The following is a 24,290-nucleotide window of genomic DNA, read 5'->3' on the forward strand; positions in this document are numbered from 1 at the left end:
AGTCCAACTCACCAAAGTACTTTAAATTTAAACTTTAATGAATACAAGTTTATTACAACTTAACCAACTAAAACTTAATATAAAATACAATACAACTCGCAGCGGAAATAAATAAAGTGATAAAACATTCTATGTGGTCTAGACTTCTAGGTAGGTTGTCCAAGTCCTCATGCATTCCCATAAGCTCCCAAGTCAGCTAATCTTTAGTACCTGTCAAATCTACTCCCTATTATGGTTCACCGCAGGTGTTCACGAATACACAGTCAACCGCGAGGTTGAGTAGGAATAAATACTAACAACAAAAACATACGATAACAATCCAATTTTCCTTTTTTCATTGCACAACCCCCTGACAACGTGCTCCATCCGTTTACTTAGCACACTTCAGCCGAGCTATACTCATTACACTAATCATCCCGCCAATCCCTGGCCGGGGCAGCCTCAACCCGAAGGTGAGTAAACACACATTACATTACCAAAAGGTAATGTCTACCTCAACATATAGTTGAGTAATATCCACCAGATGGCCTGCAGACCAATCTGGGGCCTGCCTCGAGTAAACACGATAAATATCGTCTGCCAGAATAAATCTGTTCAACCACTCCACATTACTATAAGTAATGTCTGCCAGAATAAATCTGTTAATACTACAACAATACTCCACCACAATATAACCAACATATACAATGTAATTCTCCCTTCCAACAATTACGATATGATTAACCAACATATGCAATATAAATCTCCCTTCCAACAATTACGATTATATCAACCAACACAATTCACATACGATCAATTCACTTTAATACAAACCATCCAACATACATTATCGAGTAAAAGTTGAGTAGGATTTATCCCTACCTGGCAAGCAAGCAATTCCAATTAAGCAGCTCAAGCAACCCAATAAATAAAGCACACAAACCTGATTCACAATTCTTCACAAATCGTCACCTAACAAAATATTATAATTATTCCCTTATTAATAACAATTCATTATTCATTATTCTCATCCTTTATAATTAAACTTATAATTATTATTTATCACTTAACTTAATTACTAATTCATTATTAATTCATTACGATATTCAAATCCCGCTTCAATCATAAAACCCGATTTACTCATAACCCGTGCCACCCAACTTAACCATTAAAACCCGTCACAAATGAATAAAACCCAAACCCATAACCAACCCACGCACAAATACTCAAAACCCACGACACCTTCCCACCATTACCCGTATAAGACCCATCACCAACACCCCCTCCTAAACCCATCTTTCACGACCCCACTAGCCACCATCAACACCACCCAAGCCTGCCGCCTCCTAACCCGCACCATGGCACTCCTCAATGACCACCAATCACCAACCTAGCCCTTTCGTATTCTTGATATGAGATTTAAATATGTGATCAATATGATCGACAATTGTGATCGCATTATTGTCGGGGACACTTACTCCAACAATCTCCCACTAGTCCTCGACAAGTGTGCGTCACCAATTCTCTTGTCCTATTACTATCTCCCACTCACTGCAAGGTGTCTTTCGGGTCGTACTTGAAAGTGATCATATCGAGAGTGGTTTCCTCGATCTGGAGAATAACTGATTGACCGGAGTTATCTACCATAGATACCATCCGAGCGTGGCCACGCATTTCCAGTTCATTACTCCTCGAGTGGCCCTGAGATATTGTTTTAACCCTGACAAGGGGTGGACAATTCCTATCGCACTTATTCCCTTCGTCTAGCCACATCCATCATAACCCAAAATATGCCCATTTGACCCCATTTACGAAGGTCGTAGTAACATAAATCAAAGCTAATCTGAAACTGTGCCATCTTAGGCGAACAGTCTTTAGTCAAAAGAATCGACTCATTAGAATACTATAGTAGCTCTCGCCACGACCAGGCTATATAAATTTGCCAGAACTCTATAAGCGGTCACTGCCCGACAAAGTGTTCCTAACAGTCTGCCTATGTGATCGACTAGTCATCTCACATGACTGTATGGCACTGAACTTGTCATCAATCGCATAACACTCTAGTCACTTCGAGACGTCACCTCATACAAGTGACTATGGGCAAATACCATGTTAATCCGGGTTCACTTTAACGGGGTTCAACATTGTCATACAACCCGTTTGGAAGTAACAAAGTACAAGAAAAGAGTTTTTAAAGTAAAAACTCGAACGACAAATGCGATTATCACATATGAATAGTCAATGCCTGATTACTATTTCATATTCTATAATCCAGTTTGATCTTGAATGTAGTTGTTCATCTCAATTTAATTAAAATGACATGACTCATCATGTTAAGCCTATGAGAAGGCTTTGGTTAGTAGGTTTTATCTACTTCTTGTACCTTACTCAACTTTACTACAAACTCGTTTTCCTTTGTAATGTATACATTTGCATTACAAAACTTTCTGAGTACGTGTCGAGATCCAATCAAGACATAGGCCCTCTAGCCTTAGAATAGCTCCCACTGTTTTCACAGTGTGCGGGATCCATCCTCTTGCACATCTCATGATTGCAAGTGTGCTCAATTTCCGTTTTAAATATTTCTCATTGTTCTTTATTGCCTATAACGATTCTAGAAAATCTATTTCTTAAATATCATAGCCACAATGGTATCTTAACCATCCTAATGTGTTTTGATTATGGTTTTGTCGGAAACCATGCGCAATCTCAATTGTCAATTGTCATTTGTGTAACACCCTTACACAAAATTGCATCAAAAACACTTTGCTTTACATCCTTAATGCTTCTGCAAGCACATATCGGTAATCTTTATGGCTTACTTGGTAACTATTACTTAAATTCGATTTGAAACAATTCATCATACTCAAAGTATATGAAGTGTTATACATCATTTCCCATTTAATTGATTCGGCAGCGGAAGCAAATGGAATCAATCAAATATGTTCAATTCGATTGAACTAGTCATGAATCTTATCAACATAAGACTCCTTATTTGACATTAATATCTTGTAAATTTATCTCCATAAATCCGGATATTAAATATGTACTATATTTCTCCAAAGTCTTAAATCATTCGCAATGATCAATATGTCATCCACATATAAGACTACTAAAATTTCCGTAACTCCCACTAAACTTCATGTATAAACACAACTTCTCGACTTATCGGAAAAATTTTTTATACCATGATCAAATCATTGATTCCAACTCATTGATGTCCTACTTAAGACCCTCTCTTAAGTTTCACATTATCTGAGGATTGCAAGAATCTACAAAACTCAAGACATGTATTGAATACATTCCTTCTAATAGAAGAAGTGGGTTTTAGATTCACTCGCTATATGTATATCATCATAATGAAACACAATCCTAAGAAGATCCAAATAGACTTAAGCATTTCAACTAGTGCAAAACCCTTTGCAACCAATCAAGCTTTGAAATCTCTCTTTATTAGTGCAAAACCCTTTGTCACTAATCAAGCCTTTTATTTCGGATTTTCATGGCTCTAAGCCTTGCATTGAGTTGTGACATAAACATTCTGATGTAAGTCATATGTTCATTACTTTCTAGAAGTAATCAACTTGAATCAAACGATTTCTTTGTAAGTTATAAGCTCTTTACTTTCTTAAAAGTAGTATGAATTCATCATCTTCAACAAGTGACGAATTTAACCTCCTAGGTTTTGAAGAAACAACGTCTTACACAAAACGTCTTCATGTAGCCAAGAAAGATCAGTTTCTTGCGACATAACATTCTTTGTGGCTCTTGAATAATTTCTCTCACTCTGTCTTCTAGAAATAAAATTGTATTCTAGAAAGACAGCTTTATGAGCCACAATCCCGTCGTACTCGTGATTATAGTAAGGAAAAATGAGCATTTGTTTCTTGTGTAAACTTACAAACATGGTACCCTACCATTTCATATCTCATATGATTCATTTTTAGATTTAGTGGAAAAATAATTTAGACAAAAGGATAAAATCCCCAAAAGGATCAAGTAACTCAAAGTAACTTGATTGAAGTCCAAACTATATCGAATAACGTTTGATTTCTTTATCCAACCACACATTATCCCATAATGCGTGCTAAGAGAGATTAAATTGTGATACTATATCACATTTCCTATGGCTTATATCAAAGTCTTTACTTTGATAATCCCATCACGACTAAATCGTGATTCCTTGAACTCTTTGAACTTCTTCAAAGATTTCTCTATTTACCTTATTAAGTGAACACATTAGCGTCAACTTAAATCGTTGGTAAAAGAAAATGATCAACCTATTTTGGATCAATGATTTACAACCTCAATCTCCTTTTCAACCAAAAAGCACGAGATATCTTGCTTTGAATATAAGATACGCATATACCATAAGATCTAATGGTTTCAAGAGTACTTGATAACTCTTTGCGTTCATCATTCCAAAATCTAAGGTTCAATCTTGGGTTACCAATTTGAGTCTTGCATCATCTACATGATATATCATTCTAGTTTGGTTTAGAATATAATCACCTTGATAATGGGCTAGCCATACATCAAATCATGGTGTATAGGGTCACAAAAGTGAAACCTCTTTTGTATCTTAACAAGTTTATATTCTTATTTGGAGTTTATTCACTTAATAGTCATAATTAAGGTCAACTATAAACCCAAAACTAGATTGAGTACACAATGACTCTATCTCTCAACATCATTGTTGCTAGTCATCATATTCTAATCATCCTATGTATCAAACATAATGATGAAAACCACCATCGGTTTCTAATATTGACGAAGTAGTACTAGCAAAATTTATGTCAATCAAATAAACATTTAAAGAAGAAGGTCCCATTAGATGTCCCACAACTAACTTGTTGATTCTTCAATAATTTGGGGTAGTTTCCTTTCTAGCGTCCAACAATTAAGACAATGGAAACTTTATCGGTCGGGATTGATAGGTTTAGTATTGCTATTCTCAATAACGTTACTTTTAACATTACCTTGTGTCAATTCCATTCTAATTTTACTTCTTTGAACCTTATCCTTTTCTTAACGGTTTAAGAGAATGCTCCCACTCATTTCAATGAGTCTTTGCTTAGAGAAGCAAAATTTAATTTCATGAAGACTACTCTTCAATTTATTCGTTTAGTCTTAAATCTTTTATTGAAGTGGTTGCGGTATTTTGGTCAATTTTGATTTCCAACAAATCGAGTTACCAAAATAATTTAACGTTTCAAAGTACTTAACTCAATTAAGCATATGAGAAACAATTCATTGTAAGTAGATATGTTAGTCAAAAATCAAAAACCCTTTTGATCACGAATAACTTTTATCTATACTCTTCACAAGAGATCCTTGCAATGGATAATTCGAGGTTTTAGAAGAAAAATTCATATTTGTCTTTAGTTACGATGTATTAATGAAGATTTGAACTAAAATCGAAATGACGCCGTATATAAATTGAGGTAAAGAAATAGAACAATATGATAACGAAATAGTAGAAAACTTAACATTTATCGTTTTATTAATACTTGTAAATAACAAGTAAAGCATTTACATAGTGACCTCTACCCAACTATGATAAATGATTCCAAGATCCAACTTCATATTAACTTGGGGCACGGTGTCCCGAAATACCCCTCATCAATATAACTCGGTGGATTAACTCTTTAATCGATTCTACTTTTAGAACTCTTGGTCGATAAAATTACATTAATATTTATCTTTAGCCCGAAACACATCCGGAAATCGTCGTGAATACTTTCGTTGAGTTCAATCCAAATTTCGAATAAATGTGTCCATGATCCAAATTCATATTAACTTAGGGCACGGTGTGCCGAAATACCCTTTATTAACATAAATTCGGTGGATAGACATTTATCACCCACTTCCCCTACGTAACAAGGTTTGTACCCCGGTGTGGCCGAGTGCACTCCCTCACGAAATAGGTTTTCATGGTTTCTACTTTTTGGTAAGGCTAAGTCTCAATTGTTTATTTTAGCGAGAGGTCATGTCAATTTATTATCTATCACGTTTTAAGTGAACTAAAGCGGTGAACTACGATAATTGTAATGGACACGGTCGATAAACTCGAATTAAAATGATAATGCATGTTTTAGTTATGGCGATTTAGCGATGCATGCAACATATAAATAAAATGCAAGGCATAAATAAAATCCTAGTATGACCTTCCTAAAATAGTAAATCAAATAAACTATTACAAATTCGGAAACCAACTCCTTTGGTCCCTTGGACTTCGGTCTAGGCACGCATTTCAAGGCAACAAATTCTTTAATGGATCGCCTTCTCGAGTGGCACCGTCTTCAAGGAACTCCGGAATAAATAAATTACATAACAAATTACATAATTTCCTATTACACATTTGTAATTAAAATAAAAATAAATCTATTAAATTACAAAACGGTGATATAAGATCACAATAAATTACAACCGAATCGATATTCCCATACATTTCGGGTAATATCAATTAAAACTAAGGCCATACTAAGTAAAATTACATAATTCAAAAATTACATAAAATAAAATTATGACAATCATAAATAAAATGCAGCATTATAATATGTATGAACATGCCCAATTTTATGCTAAATCGCCTTTAAGGAGCCAATATCGTATATTAATCGATTTTTACGGATTTGCGTAATTTAACCTTTTATAATCACAATAATTACATAAAATTCATATTTATGTACAAGTTAATTACCCTAACCAACTTAGGACTCAAAATTAGTCTCCACTAACATATTGACAATAATTAACTTATATTTCTTAATATTGTTCATAAATGGACTCAAAAATACAATATTATGTCATAAACTTCAAATAAATCATAAAAATTTCAAATAAATATGAAATTTGAAATTTAAACTCATGAACATTCTGGAAAAATACCATGACACTCATAATGTTCAAAACTTAGGTTAAAAATTTTGAAAATTTATCGAGAAAAACAATGTTGCGGTTTATCGGATTTATCAATTATTACCATAAAAATATGAGAAAAATTATTTTTATTAACTTTTCACCTTTAGATCTGAAAAATGTGATAAAATGCAACATGTGATGTTTTTCTTTAGTCATGAAGTATGTTTTAGCAATTTTTTACTAATTAAAGTCACTATTTATGTGATGTTTCATCAAAAATTCATAAATCATGCATAAAAACTTCATTATAGCCAATTATTTTACACACATCTTGTAAAATTGCATGTGACAACATACTAAATTTCTATGACCAGATCCGAAATATAACTCATATTAACCTATTTTTCCATTTAAATATGATTTTAACTTGAAAAATCCATATTTCGAGCATAACAACTCATAAAATTATGACAATTTACAGGTCATCAATATATAATATATGTGAAAACATATCCAAAAACCACTGGAAAAATCGAAGTTTAGCTATTTTTAGTCAAAAAATGATATTTTTATCATAAAATCACATTTTAATGCCATTATTATATAAAATGAACAATAAAAATCCATAAATTAACCAAAATATCCTAAATACATTTTAGGACCAGAAACTTTAACATGCATAATAAATTTCGTGATATATCATAATAAACACAAATTTATAAGTTTTGTTTGTTAATCGTATAACTCGGAAAAACAATAACCGATTTGCATGCAAACAACCTAAGGCGCTCTGATACCGCTTGTTAGGAATTAATAATCTCATTATACAACATATTCATATATGAATTAATTTTTTTAGTCATAAAATAAATTGTTGATCTTATGCATGCAAACTAAATAAGAAGAGATAAGAAAATCAATTTCTCACCATCTAAATTTCGGTCATTTATGGGCACCAACAAGATCTCCTTCTTGTTAGTTCTTGAGCTTTCCAATAATGGATGAACATTCATGACTTCAAAATAGAAGCCCTCCAATAAGTAGCACCCAAGACTATCCCAAAATCCCACAAACTAACATGTACTAGATATTTGTAATGTGGTTTATCTTAAAATCGATTACTAATACTCATATACTACTACTAGTATTATTATTGATTGATATGTACAAATTAGATTCATAAAAATGATTTTTATGAAGAACAAGAGAGAGAGTGTTGTTTTTCATAAAACATGAGAGAATGATAAATTTTTAGAGAAAAATCTCTAATTCTCCTACCCACAAAACCGGTGGGTATAGGGTTTATAGACCCCTTTTATTTTTCCTTTTTGTCTTCACAAGACAAAATGTGTAAGTCTTTTGCATAGTCAAGTCACTATCAATTGTCATAGACAAATGAACAAGACAAATGAATAAGACAAAACTACTAAAAAGCCCACCCAATTTCGGTTATCATGTAATATGGAGTCCATTTTATTTTTGTCAATTGTACAATTGTATGTCATGTGACATGTGACATGTCTTATGTCATGTTTTAATTTAAAATGCATATTTAACAAATTAAATATCATTTACAAATTAAATAAATCACATTTAACAAATTGACTAGTAATTCAAAATTACTTTCACATAAAATGGTCATTTAAATACTAGTTAGTATAATTCACAACATCTTGTAATTATAACTAACTTATCATTCTCATCTCGCGTGTTTCACAAACATCGATTAATTTTAGTAACATAACTTCTTAAATTACTAAATAAAATCTTATTTAATCACATTATAATAAGATGTCATTTTCACTCTTATGATAAAATTTGTTCAATTTTAAGGAATTAATTAATCTGTATCGACATACAATTAATTAACCTTTTTCAATTAAGGGAATCGTCCTTTAGGTGTGACCTCAAGGGATCAACTGATCACCACCGTCGACGACGTAATGTCAAACTCTAGCTTGACCAATCATTACCGATATGTGTGGACCAGTTGACTATATATGTAATGTATCATCCCTTTCGTATTCTTGATATGAGATTTAAATATGTGATCAATATGATCGACAATTGTGATCGCATTATTGTCGGGGACACTTACTCCAACAATTCCGCGATCCTCCAGTGTTTCTAACATCATAGGGAGTCTATTCCTGACAAAAGCATTTAACGATTGAGGACAAAGGTACCCTAGCTTAACACAACTTGGAGGTGATTTATTGGTATCCTTCTAGGCTTAGTAGTTTGAAGAAATTGCATCTATGAAGGAGTGTGTACCCTTGAATTGCTTCCCTTGTAGATAATTTCCGCCACTTAGATGAGGAAAGTGGCTATTCTTTTGTAGATGCATTCATTACTTGATTTTGTGTGCTTTAATGCTTGGATGTGTCGCCATTTTGGCAAGACCCACCTTGCCTTGCAAGAAGGCATCCTACCTCATGGTTGTCTTGTTGTGAGTTGAAGGGGCGGAGTGAGACCCGCTAATTGTCTCATATCGGCTATGCTATTAGGTTAGTTTAAATAACGGTCCTAGCCTTTGTCACCTCTTTACTCGGGACGAGCAAAGGTTCAGTTTGGGGATATTTGATGTGACCATTATTTGAGCGTATTTAGTCCCCGAATTAGCCTTGTTCACATGCTTTTTAGTGCATATTTAGGTCATTTATTGTCTTTAGTCCTTTGTTTTGCATATTCTTTGAGGTTTTGTTACCTTGGTAGGAAAGGAGTGCAAACCTTGCATTTTCATGGCAAAATAGAGCTAAATTGATTGAATTCAATGACCAAGCATCAAAGAGAAGACAAGACTAGAAGGCCTTTGTACATATTATAGTAGTTGGGCAATGATGAGAAAAGATCCTTGCATCTCCGATAAAATCCCCGAGGATTATTGGAAGAAAAGAAGAAAGGAAGAAGCTGACTCAGAATCCGAGCGGATTGCCCACAATCCGCCCGTCCAAGACCAGGAATCCGAGCGTCTTCTCTAGAGGGACGCTCGTCCAAGAAGATCACAATCCGCCCGTCCAGCCAATGAATCCGCTCGTCCAAAAGCCAGACAATCCGCTCCTCCCGTGCCCTGGACGCTCGGATTGTGTTACAGCTATTCCGTTTTCTTCTTGTTCTATGAAAGATGCGCATATTTTGGAAAGACCGGCAAAAAGGAGACCGGCATCTCTCTCAAAGAGGAGCGATTCCTCAAGGACTTAATCGTCATTTAAGCCCTTAGTAAACCCAAATTTGTGTACCTAATCCCCACTATAAATACCCCATTAGTCTAATTAGATAATCATGTTCTTCTTATCAATTCCTAGTGTAGTTTATATCAATCTAATCTCTCTTTAATCTTGTAATCAACTTTTAATCAAGTCTTAATACAAATCTCAATTCTTTAATCTCTCTTTTGTTCATCTTTTATTTTGGGTAATTGAAGATTATTTGGGTTATTATTGGGAGATTGACAACCTTCCAATCAATCATCAAGTACTTCTATTATTCTTTGCTTTATTATTGGAATCATTAGTAAGTATAATTCTCTTAATCCCTTTTTAATTATTGTTAATCTTCTTCATTTATTCATCATGTTTTGCTTTGTTAGTATGATTGACAACCTTGCTAGCATGTTTACCATGATAATGAGTGAGTAGTTTCCTTAACTAGGGTTAATGGGTAATTAGGGAAAACCAACATGGGGGATGATTCATGCTTAAATTAATATGTTTTCATAGTTTATTTGCTTGCTTGTTGTGATCTCAACTCATGCACATGTCATATTTGATGAAATGCGAGCCTATGAATCCTTGCATTTTTACCCATCACTTATCTTTTCAATGAGACTTGTAAGACATAAACCTACTCGAGTCTCATTAGACCATGCATGTAGTCGAGTAGGAAAGATTAAGTCGACTTGTAGGTGTTGTAGAATCTAATCGATTCGGCTCCGGGACCCAAACTTTCCTAGGATTGTAAGATATAAACCAACTCGATCCATCACAATAATAATTGCTTGCTTATAATTTGAGAATATGTTTGTATGATCAATTCCCATGAATCCCCTATGACCCCATGACACCCTAGTGCCTTTTATCAATTGTTTACATCCTTTTTAATCATCTTGCTTGTTTACTTTCATTGCTATTTAGTTTAGTGATCTTCTATTCAAACCCCAAATTGTGACACCCCTAGACACCGCTACTTGCAATTGAAAATCTCACTTCAATACCCGTCCCTTGGGATCCGACCTTTACTTGCCTCTTTACTAATTGTAGAGTTGTTTGTGAAGTTATAAATATTGTTTTGGTCTAGGTGCTCCTAACGACAAGTACCGAAAACTAAACCTCCAAGTGAGTCCGACCGCCCGTTAATCGGTTTTGTAAATCGGTTTTGAATATATTTTCGACGTAAACCTTACAATAATAATTACAAAAATAAAACCAATAATAAAAGATGGGATTTACACCCTCAGACTTACATGTTTGACGAAACGAGATTAACTAAGTTAACGTTTAGTGATGCTCGACCCGAATGTACGATGAAAGTGCCCTCTAGGAGGAAATTAAACAAAGTTGATTAAGTTGATTGAGGTGGAGTTGGTCAAATTGGTCGGTCATGCAAAACGAGGCTGGTACTCAGAAGGATCTGAGCTTACGTGGTCGAAAGTTCAAGCACATAGACGCCAAAAAGCAAGCGCTTGGTCTTAGAATGCAAAGGGAGAAGAGAAGGGCGGACACTCACGTGAGAAATATGAGGACCGAAGGTCTCTATTTATACTAATCACACGGAGGAATTAGGGTTTCTGTAAAACTTTGGAAGTAAATCTCGAAAAGATCTTAAAATTGTTAGTTATTTAAACCATATTAATACTCATCTTATGATATTAAAATTACAAATTAAATTAAAGTGGTCTAAATCTACATGTATGCAAATAAAAGTATAAAAGATGGTATTAAACCATCTTAAGACAAAAGTTCCTTACATTGTATAAGGCAAGTTTTGGGCACAACTCAAGGACTCCTTCCTTGATGTTGTTCTTGAGCTATGAAATTGGATGATCCTCCAAGACAACAAACCACCAAAATAGATGGTCTCCTAAGGAAGCACCCAAGAATCAACCCAAAATACTACTAAAATACTAACTAGGTATATGTAGTAGTAAACCTTGTTTATTGTATATTTGATGTACTAAATAATATTATTACTTTGATAATATTACTAGTTAATTTATATATGTGTTTTTAAGATGAACAAGATGAACAAATGAGAAGAAAAATGGTCTCTTGATAAAGTGCTCAAACAAAGACACAATTTTCTTCAAATTTTTTCAAGTAAAATGATGTGAATAGTTGGGTATTTATAGCCAAATATGGGAGACAAATCTAAGTGGAATTTGCCACTTAAAAGGACACTTGGTGTCCTCTAAAAAATCAGCCAAATGGACTTATATGGGTCCATTTCGGTTTTCGACATTTGCCCCACAAATACTTATAAGTCTTATATTTAATTATCTTACATAATTAAATATTAATTTAATTATTTAACACTTAAATAATACAAATTAACTACCAATGACTACTTAACCATTAAATAATCATAAGACCATTTTATCAACATACAATGTATCAATATTAACCCACTTAGCTAATTTTACAACCTCTTGTAAAATTTAATAGCTAATTAATTCCACCTCAAAACATATACACATATCGTATAAACTTAATTAATTAACAATTAATTAATAAATTCTAATCATTTATTATTTAAACATCACATAATTAAATAATAAATCTCCTTGTCCCGAGTTCGTAACCCGTCATCAAATAATACATTTATGTGACTAACTAAAAGTCAAATAATACAAGGATTTAATTATTTTGTATCTCATACAAATAATTAGTTTTTCCATTTGGACATCATCCTATAGGTGTGACCTAAAGGGATCAGCTGATCATCGCCGTCACACGACAGTAATGTCAAACTCTAGTCAGCCAATCATTACCGATTAACGATGACCAGCTGACAAATAAATAAATAAATCCATGATATTCCTTTTACGAGATTTATTATGTAAACGCACTTATTGTGGAGGACACTACTCCAACAATCTCCCACTTGTCCGACACAAGTGTGCGTTACCAATTCTCTTGTCCAATAATATCTCCCACTCAATGCAAGATGTCTTTCAGGTCGTTCTTGCACGTGATCATATCATAAAGTGGTTTCCTCGATCGGAGAATGGTATCCGACCGGATAATCTACTATAGATCTCATCCGTGCGTGGCCACGCATTCACAGTCATCACTCCTCGAGTGGCCTTGAGATAAAATATGACTTAAAAGGACAATCCCGTTGACCTATTTTCTTCATTCGATACAGATCACAATGACCCAGTAAATGCTCATCGGCCTCCTTTTACGGTGCGACCTAGAACAAAAACCAAAGCCACCGGAAAACCGTACCAACTCAGACAAATAGTCACCGGTCTAAATAATTGACTCGAAGGAATAAATAGAAATCCTTGCCACGACCTAGCAACAAAAGGACTCTATAAACGGTCACTGTCCAACAAATTGTCTCACAATCTGCATATGTAATTGACCAGTCATCACTATGACCATATAACAGTCGAACCTGTCATCTATCGCCTTACAATCTAGTCACTCCGAGACGTCACCTCATTAAGTAACTAGGGACAAAATACAATGTTAATCCAGTTCACTTAATAGGGTTCGACATTGTCTTTACAACCTATTTGGAGAAAACAAAGTATATAAATTCAGACATAAAACTGAATATAACGATAAATGCAACTTATCTTATATGAAATAATAAATACAATATTTTGATTATTATATATCATATAATTTACAACAGTTCTGGCATTCGTCTCAACCCCATCGAAACTACATGACTATCATGTTTAGCTTGAGACAAAGGCTTAGTTAAAGGATCAGCGATGTTGTCAGCTGTCCCAACCTTACAAACTGTAATTTCTTTCCTTTTGATTAAATCTCTAATTACATGAAATTTCCTAAGTACGTGTCTAGACTTGTTACTAGACTTGGGCTCTTTTGCTTGAAAAATTGCCCCACTGTTATCACATTACAAAGTGATAGGATCCTCGGCGGTAGGAACTACCTTCAATCCCTCTAAAAATTGCCTAATCCAAACAGCTTCCTTTGCAGCTTCAGAGGCTGCAATGTACTCAGCTTCCGTTGTAGAATCAAGCGATCCTGAGACTCCTTGAAACTTCTCCAGGAAACCGCCGCTTCGTTCAACAAAAAGACAAAACCAGCCTGGGATTTCAAATCATCCCTATCGGTTTGGAAACTGGCATCCGTATAAACTCTTATACGTAATTCAGATTCTCCTCCAAACACTAAGAATGAATCTTTAGTCCTTCTCAAGTACTTTAGAATATTCTTGACGGCTATCCAGTAACTCTCACCTGGAGTTTTCTGAAAATGACTCGTCATACTCAAAGCATACGAGACGTCAGGACGAGAACACATCATAGCATACATGATCGATCCAACAGCGGAATCATAGGGAATCGATTTCATGCGTTCAATATCCTTAGGCTCAGTAGGATACTGTGACTTACTCAAAGTGATCCCACTGCCCATAGGTAGAAAACCTCTCTTGGAGTTTTTCATATTGAATCGGTTAAGAATCTTATCGATATAAGCTTCTTGACTCAATGCTAATATCCTTTTGGATCTATCCCTATAGATCCGGATACCCAAGATGCGCTGAGCTTCTCCCAAATGTTTCATTTGAAAGTGATTTCCTAACCACTTCTGAACAGAAGCAAGCATATCTACGTCATTCCCAATGAGTAATATGTCGTCCACATAAAGAAGTAAGAAAACAGCTTTACTCCCACTAAACTTCATGTATAAACATGGTTCCTCAACACTTCGAGAAAAACCATTTTGTTTAATAACATGATCAAAATGATGATTTCAACTCCTTGACGCTTGCTTAAGACCATAAATGGATCTCTTAAGTTTGCATACTTTGTTAGGATTTTTAGGATCCACAAAACCCTCAGGTTGTGTCATGAACACTTCCTCTTCCAGAAACCCGTTCAGGAAAGCGGTTTTGACATCCATTTGCCATATCTCATAATCATGAAATGCATCAATCGCCAACATTATGCGAACAGATCAAAGCATAACAACTGGTGCAAAAGTTTCATCATAGTGTAAACCATGAACCTGAGTGAAACCTTTTGCCACCAATCTAGCTTTGTAGACATCCTTATGTCCATCCATGTCGATTTTAATCTTGAATATCCACTTACACTGAAAAGGTCGAACATCTTTAGGTAAGTCAACCAGGTCCCATACCTGATTATCGTACATGGAATCCATTTCGGATTGCATGGCCTCGAGCCATAGCTTAGAGTCAGAACTCGTAATAGCTGCTTTATAGGTCTTGGGTTCATCACTTTCTAAAAGTAAAACCTCATAGTCACCATCTTCCTCGATAATACCAAGGTATCTATCAGGCTGGCGACTAACCCTTTCTGACCTCCTAGGTTCAACAGGAACAATAACCGATTCTGACGTAGAAGGAACATCTTCCTGCACTGTCACATCAGTTTGTGGCTCTTGAACTTCATCAAGTTCAAATTTTCTCCCACTCGGTCTTCTAGAAATAAACTCATTTTCTAGAAAGACAGCTTCACGAGCAACAAACACTTTATTCTCGTTACCATTGTAGAAGTAATATCCACAAGTTTCCTTAGGGTAGCCTACAAAAATACATTTTTCAGAACGAGGTGCAAGCTTATCGTCAGACTTGCTCTTGACATAAGCATCACAACCCCATACTTTCATGTATCGCAGATTCGGGACTTTCCCTTTCCATATCTCATATGGAGTTTTGTCAGTTGCTTTAGTGGGACTTTTATTAAGTGATTGTACAGCAGATAAAATGGCAAAATCCCAGAATGACTTAGGTAACTCTGTTTGACTCATCATCGATCGAACCATATCTAATAAAGTTCGATTCCTCCTTTCAGCTACGCCATTTAATTATGGTGTGCCAGGAGGAGTTAACTGAGATACAATACCACAGTCTTTAAGGTGATCTCTAAAGTCATTGCTTAAATACTCCCCACCACGATCTGATCGTAATGCTTTAATCTTCTTATTTAGTTGGTTTTCTACTTCATTCTGAAACTCTTTGAACTTATGAAAAGCTTCACTTTTATACCTCATTAAGTAGATATACCCATATCTACTCATGTCATCGGTAAAAGTAATGAAATAGTCATAATTACCTCTAGCAGTGACTGTCATTGGACCACATACATGGGTATGTATTAAACCCAATAACTCACTAGCTCGAGATCCTTTTCCTAGAAAAGGTGAACGAGTCATCTTGCCAAGAAGACAAGATTCGCATGTACCAAATGATTCGAAATCAAAAGGTTTAATTATACCAGTCGACACTAGTCTTTTAATGCGTTTCTCGTTAATGTGTCCTAATCGACAATGCCATAAATAAGATTGATCGGGATCACCTGTTTTGAGTCTTTTATTATCTAAATGATAAACATCGTTGCAGGTATCTAGAATATAAATTCCATTGATCGAAATAGCTTGGCTATATACAATCCCATTAAGGAAAAAAGTACAACACTTGTGTTTAATTACAAAAGAAAACCCTTCAGTGTCTAACACGGATACGGATATTATATTTCTAGATAACGTTGGTACAAAATAACAATTATTAAGATGCAACTCCAACCCCGAAGCTAAACTAAATACATAAGTTCCTACTGAGACGGCAGCTACTTTAGACCCGTTTCCCATTCGGAGATCGACATCACCCTTGTTTAGCTTTTTTATGCTTTTTAGGCCCTGCAAATGATTGCACAAGTGAGAACCACAACCAGTATCTAATACCCAAGTTGTATTTGAAGCATAATTTATGTCTATCATAAATGATTCGGTTGAGAAATTACATGTCCGCTTCACAATGCCAGCTTTAATGTCATCCAGGTACTTTGTACAATTACGTCTCCAATGTCCCTTGTTATTACAATAATTACAAGTATCTTTAAGAGGATTACCCTTTATAGGTTTAGGCTTGGTAGAGCAATTCACAATTTCTTTACCTTTGCCCTCCACCTGAACGGGCTTCTTACCTGCGTTCCTCTTAAACTGCTTCTTCCCCTTCACGTTAATCGCAAGCACATCTATCCTTGTACTCCCACTCAATCCCATATCCTTCTCTGCTTGCACAAGCAGAGAATGGAGCTCATGTAAACTCTTTCTCATGTTTGTCATATTATAATTTACCCTAAATTGGGTAAATCCCTTGACGTGAGAGAGAGAGTGGAGCACTCGGTCCACCACTAGTTCGTCGGGGATCTTACATCCCAACCCCTCTAAAGTTTCCACGTACTCAATCATTTTAAGTACGTGTGAACTTACAGGTTGACCATCTTTGAGGTTAGCCTCAAAGAAACGAACTGCGGTGTCATACTGGATTATCCTCGGGGCTTGAGAAAACATAGTAGAAAGCCTCGAGAATACTTCATGTGCATCGCGAAACTTGACACATTGCCTTTGTAAAGCAGGAGCCATTGAAAAAATCAACACATTTTTAATTGCGGCGGATTCCTTTTGATAATTTGAAAAAGCCTCCCTTACATCGGCAGTGGCCCTAGTACTAGGCGAAGGGGGAGAGGGATCGACAAGGTAGCGTAATTTGCCATCACCTGCGGCAGCTAATCGAAGTTGTTCCTCCCAATCTTTAAAATTACTACCGTTGGCTTTTAAAACATATTTGTCCATAAAAGAACGTAGCCATGAATCTCTAGCTATTGTGACGGTTTCACTAGTAGAAGTCATCGTGATTACTACAAAGGAAATAAAGGAAAGATTAACATTTATCGTCTAGAAATATTTAACTTGTGAAACTATTTAACAAGTTCCCATTTATATAATGATCTCCCACTGAATTATATAAATGATTCCAAGATCCAATTTTATATAAACACGGGCACGGTGGACCGATTCAACCCATATTTATATAAATTTGGTGAGTCAACATTTTGACTGATTCTACTACTAGAACTCTTGGTTGACGGATTTTCTTAAAATCTATCTTTTAGCCCCAGAATAAATATGGGCACGGTGGACCGATTCAACCCATATTTATCCCGTTGAGTCCAACCAATTTTCACGCATAATAACTTTTATTACCCTACTTACCCAACGTAAAAAGAGTGTACCTCGGTGATCCGAACCTACCTCTAATGAAGAAGGGATTCATAGGTGCTATTATTTGGTAAGGTTTAATCTCAATTTTAAACAAATGTGAGAGATCTTATCAATTTAATTGTCTATCACTTTTAAGTGAACTAAATTGGTGAATGCTAGACAATTAAATCGATAACAACAAAAATAAAACATGTAGTGACGATTTGGCATGAATGCATAAATGTAAACAAGTAAGTCCTAATATGGCCACCTAGTTAATCTAATTAACTAAAATTATTACATATCGGAAACCAACTCCTTGGTCCCTTGAGTCTTCATAAATTGGCCTCCTTCTTTAGGATTTCGGAACGCCTTTCCGAAAACATCGTCGTCATGAAAACTCCGTCTTTAGATTCTTCATCTAATTACTAATAATTAAATTTCATAACAATACCCTATTATACAATTTGTAATAAAATTAAAATAAAAACTATTAATTAATTACAAATTAGGCGATACGAAATCGCAATTAATTACAAAACAAGTCGATATTCCCTTACATTACGGGAAATACCAACTTCTACCTATGGCCATATTAGGAAAAAACTTACATAATTATAATGCTAAAAAAAATATTCATCCAAATGAATAATCAAATGCATTATGGAAAATGACATGCCAAATCGTCTAACTTACCAACAACGATCATTTGAGCTTGCTTTGACGGAATTTTTACCAATAAAAATTCATAATCAATTATTAAAACAATTTTAAGACTTACTCATCATACTAATATGGTCTAATATCAAAATAATTATTCTCAACAATTATCTTGAATTTATATGGGAATTAAAACACAATTATGACAAAAATGATATAATAATTCACAATTATCATACAAAAATTCCATTCAATTTAAAAATTTATGGAAAAATAAATTTCAAAGCCATGAACATTCTGGTCTTACACCAAAAATGCCATGCAAGTGAAAATTTTTGTTTTTTAAAATTTATTTAAAACGATTTCACAATTTAATCGGTAAAGCGACAATTTTTACGATTTAATTCTAAATCAAACCATAAAATTGAAATGACTTAAAATAAAATTTTGTACATTTTGGAACAATTTCGAGGAGCTAAAAATTCAAAAATTTCGAGCCCTAAAATTAAATCAATATTTATTTGCAAAATAACCATTATTTACCAATTTTTATCAAATTAAAATCAATAAACTACCTAAATTAATCACATTAATTTAAAGTTTCTATTTTTCTCATAAATAGAACATGCATGTGGTTATTTCTAAATAAATATGCATAAAATTAACATGCAATCAATTTTAATTAACTCTTAATTAATTTTAATGCATTTTTACTCAATTTTATGCCATTTTAAGTTATAAAAAGTGGAACAATTTAACAAAAATCCAATTTTCGTCCCATATCATTTATTTACATGCAAGACCATATTATGTGATAAAACTAATTTTAGTAACATAATATCAATTTTATTAAATTATCTCATAAATTACTAAAATCGTCTTAAGACAACATGCATGTATTTAACAATGCTCTGATACCACTTGTTAGTTATTTAGACCATATTAATACTCATCTTATGATATTAAAATTATAAATTAATTTAAAGTGGTCTAAATCTACATGCATGCAAATAAAAGTATAAAAGATGGTATTAAACCATCTTAAGACAAAAGTTCCTTACATTGTATAAGGCAAGTTTTGGGCACAACTCAAGGACTCCTTCCTTGATGTTGTTCTTGAGCTATGAAAATGGATGATCCTCCAAGACAACAAACCACCAAAATAGATGGTCTCCTAAGAAAGCACCCAAGAATCAACCAAAAATACTACTAAAATACTAACTAGGTATATGTAGTAGTAAACCAGTTATATTTAATAAGCAAATTATAAATATGCGATATTTATAGTTAATGTATATATTATACAATATTGTCATAATAAATGTTGACAGACCGGTATTGATAAATCGACTGCAAACTGTTATGAGTGTACTTATTAATACATGTCGACATATATATGACAATTGAAATAAAATACACATTTATACATTTTGAAAACCAACCTAAAATAAGAAGATATTTTTCTCCTTATTCTTGTGGTTGGTGAAAACCGAATAAGAGTAAAAAGAGGAAGAAAAATCTTCCTCTAATCACTCCCATTTACACGGTTACAAAGAGGAAAAAAAGAGAGATTATTTTCTCTTAATTCTCTTGACCTAATTCTCTCATCACTCACACAAAAACCCTAAAAAAATTTCATAACAATTTTTTGGGGATCTATTCTAGCAAGAACAAGGGCATTTCTCATAACATTTTGGGTGCAACAATTAGGAGAATATCTCTATACTTTTGTTTATGTAATTTCATTTATGACTCGTTTTTCATAATTATAATTTCGTTATAATCCGAAAATTTCTAGAGGAAGTATACCGATATTTCCCACAAGTGGTATCAGAGCATAGGCCACGAAATTATTTTATATAATTTTCATAAATGAATTTAAACAAAAAAAAAATTGAAGAAAAAAAATTTTAATTCGGCCGTGAGATTTTTTTTTTGCCGAGTTGTTTTTTTTCGTTTTTGTTGTTTGTGTTTCCATTTTGATTTATTCATATTGTTGTTTTAATTAGTTAAGATGATAATATGATAATTTGTAGATGTTTTGATTTAATGAGAATTAAATTAAAATGTAAATGGAAATTGTTTTTTAATTGTTGATGATTTGTTTTGCTATATAGTTTTTGGCATACATGGTTTTAAATTGATGTTTATAATCATGATTCATTAAATTTAATAATGTTCAAATCAATTGTGATGAATCAAATATCCGGAGAATCGATTTAATTATGATTTAGATATTCATTATAAGAGGTTAAATTGAATCATCTAGTTTGAATATATATTTAAATTAAAAAGATGATGATTATGCCAATCTTGTTCTAGTAGCAACTTTAAACAAATTGTTCATATAAAAGTGGTTGTTTTCGATTAAGAAAAAAAAACTGTTTTTCTCGTTTTTAGGGCATATGCCGAGACAAAAAGAAAAAAAAAATATATTTCTCTTTTTTCGGTTTTTGTGGAAATGCCGAGACATTAAGAAAAAAAAATTATGTTTTTCCGTTTTTGTGGAATTGCCGAGAGAAAAAGAAAAAAAAACTTCTGTTTTTTCGTTTTTATGGTCCATGCCGAGGGCATTTAAAAAAACCTGTTTTTGGTTTATTGTTAAATGCCGAGAGCAATTGAAATAAAAAAAAAAAATTTGTTTTTGTTTTGGCCAATATTGATTATACATTAAATTTATAATGTATGATTGTTAGTTGTGAAAAAGTTCACAAATTAAAGATACCTAATTATTTTAAAGAGGTTTAAAATAATGTTGGATTAATTCATATTACAAGATTAATATGTATTAAGATTGGAATTATTGTGAGTAATTGAGGAATTGTCACATAATTTGATCATTTAAATAGGTGGTTTGGATAAATTACTCTACATAATTAAGGAATTATGTCTTGAATGTTAATTTATAGTTGATGCATTTTTATTTAGTTGAATGTTTAGTTGAATGGTTTATTTACGTATTTTTATAATCGGTTGTAATTTGTAATACCTAGTGTGGCCTTAGTTAATTATGTTTTCGTAATGATGGAAACATAATTTTAATGTAATTTTGAGATCTCGTATCTCCTTTTGGGTTTCTTTAAGTATTATGGTTTTGAAATTAGAATGTAAATAGGTTTATTATGTAATTTTTAAATTGTAATTTTGAGAAGACTAAAGATGGAGATTGGATTGCTCACTCCCGCTACATGGACCAATATGGAACATCAAGACAAGCTTCTCGGGTCCAAGGATGGATTCCAAAGTTGTATTTATGTTCATTTTTGTAGATAGGCCACACTAGGACTTTATTTTGTTTTACGTTTTTCATTCTCGTTGCTTTTCATTCACATGATAGTTAATGCATCATTTTCCGCCTAAACCAAACCACCTAATTATATGCATGAAAATTGACTCATATAGTTTGGATGTTAGTTTTCATAGACATACAGATGTCACACATTTTTAAGCCATCACCTTAGTTTATTCATTCTCGCATGCTAGATATTAGTTCACTTAAAATGAATTAAAATAAAGTTGATGGGATCTTCCTCTATAACTGAAATTGAGACTAGTCTTTATAGGCCAAACATCTATGAATCCCTTCTTCGTCGGTAGGCATATAGGACCTTACTCTCCATATGACCCCTTCTACGTTGGGTAAGTAGTTTGTGTTGACTTAGTTTACCTCAACATTATAATCCGAAGAGTTTCTCGTAATTATGATGGACTATAGATAGAATTTACAGAAATTTATCGACCAAGAATTCTAAAAGTAGAATTAGCCAAAAGGCTGGCTTATCAATTTACAGATAATTGAGTCTTGGGATCATTTATATAATTCTTGAGGGAGGTCAATTGTATAAATGCTTGAGTCTTCGCGTTATAACAGTATTGCATTAGACTTAAATCATAACGATGAGTATGCTTATTATATTTTATTCTTCTTTTCGCAGTGTAGAATTCGTTTATATTGATAATACTGTTACAACAAATGGCTGGAAATAACGAAATCCCTATGCCAAGTGCCACACTTGGACGCGAGTCCTGGCTAAAAGCTTTCATGGACCACATGAATCAGTTCACACGACTGAAGAATGACGGGTCCAACTTTGCGGACTTGGAGGCATCATTGCGGAATGCTGCCATTGCTGACGGTAAGCTCAAGTACTTAACTGAGCCAATACCGCCAAACCCAGGCCCCAATGCAAGAGCTAACGAGTCAATTGCTTATAGTGACTTCGTTATGGAAGCGGGTGCGATAAAGAATGTACTCATTTTTGCAATGGAAACCAATTTGCAAAGACGCTTCATCGCCCAAGGTGCAAACAAGATTTTCACCACGCTCACTAATGAGTTCTCAAAAGCACCGAGAATCGTTACTTATGAGCATACCTGTCGTTTCTTTGATGCGAAACTCCAGAAGGGCCAACCGGTTAGCCCACACATTCTTAACATGATTGAGAATGTCGAGAAGCTGGAGGCACTTGATTGCAAAATCAGTGAGAGAATAGTCATTGACCGTATGCTTCATTCACTTCATGATGGTTTTCCCCTTTTCAGGGCAAATTACTACATGAATGACATGAAGAAAAGTCCTCATGAGCTACACTCACTTCTCGTACAGACCGAGAAGGATATGAAATTGAGTGGGAGCATGAAGCAAGATGTTCTCATGATTTCCAACAAGAGTAAAGGTAAGGGCAAGGCTAACGGCGACCTAACTGTAGGAAAGCCAAAGTTTAAGAAGTCAGGAAACGGTAAGAGTGGGCCTGGTGAGACTAGTGGCTCACAAGGCAAGGCAAAGAGCAAGGACGCTAACGTTGAATGCCACCATTGTCACAAGACTGGGCATTGGAGGAGGAACTGTCCCGTTTACCGTGAGGACATAAAAGCAGGCCGCGTCACTCCTGTTGGTATGTCATCTTATATTCATATGATTGAGATTAACCATGCAAGTTTCGGAACTTGGGTACTTGATACTGGTTGTGGTTCTCATCTGTGTAATCATTTGCAGGGCCTAAAAAACATCACACCTCTCGCAAAGGGTGATGTGGACCTGCGAGTTGGGAATGGAGCTAGAGTTGCTGCAGTCTCAAAGGGAACATACGTAATCCAACTCCCTAGTGGTTTTGAGTTATATTTATATAACTGTTACTATGTACCCAGTTTATCTAAGAACATTATTTCTGTTTCCGTACTTGATAAAGACGGTTTTTCATTTTCAATAAAGGATAATAGCTGTATTTTCTCTTTTAATGAAATGGTTTATGGCAAAGCAGTTTCCATGAATGGAATTTACATCTTAGATCAAACCACAGATATATTACATGTGAATAATAAGAAATTAAAGGTTGGTGACAAAGATCAAACTTATCTATGGCATTGTCGAATGGGACACATAAATGAAAACCGTGTAAAGAAACTCATCGAGAATGGGACTATTCCCTTATTCGATTTTTCTACATTTGGCACGTGTGAATCATGTCTCATCGTCAAAATGACTCGAATTTCCTTCAAAGGTGTTGGAATGCGCGCTAGTGACCTATTAGGACTCATACATACTGATGTATGTGGACCTATGTCAATTACCGCTAGAGA

Source organism: Silene latifolia, chromosome 4 (genome assembly GCF_048544455.1).
Source record: "Silene latifolia isolate original U9 population chromosome 4, ASM4854445v1, whole genome shotgun sequence".
NCBI classification, from domain to species: Eukaryota; Viridiplantae; Streptophyta; class Magnoliopsida; order Caryophyllales; family Caryophyllaceae; genus Silene; species Silene latifolia.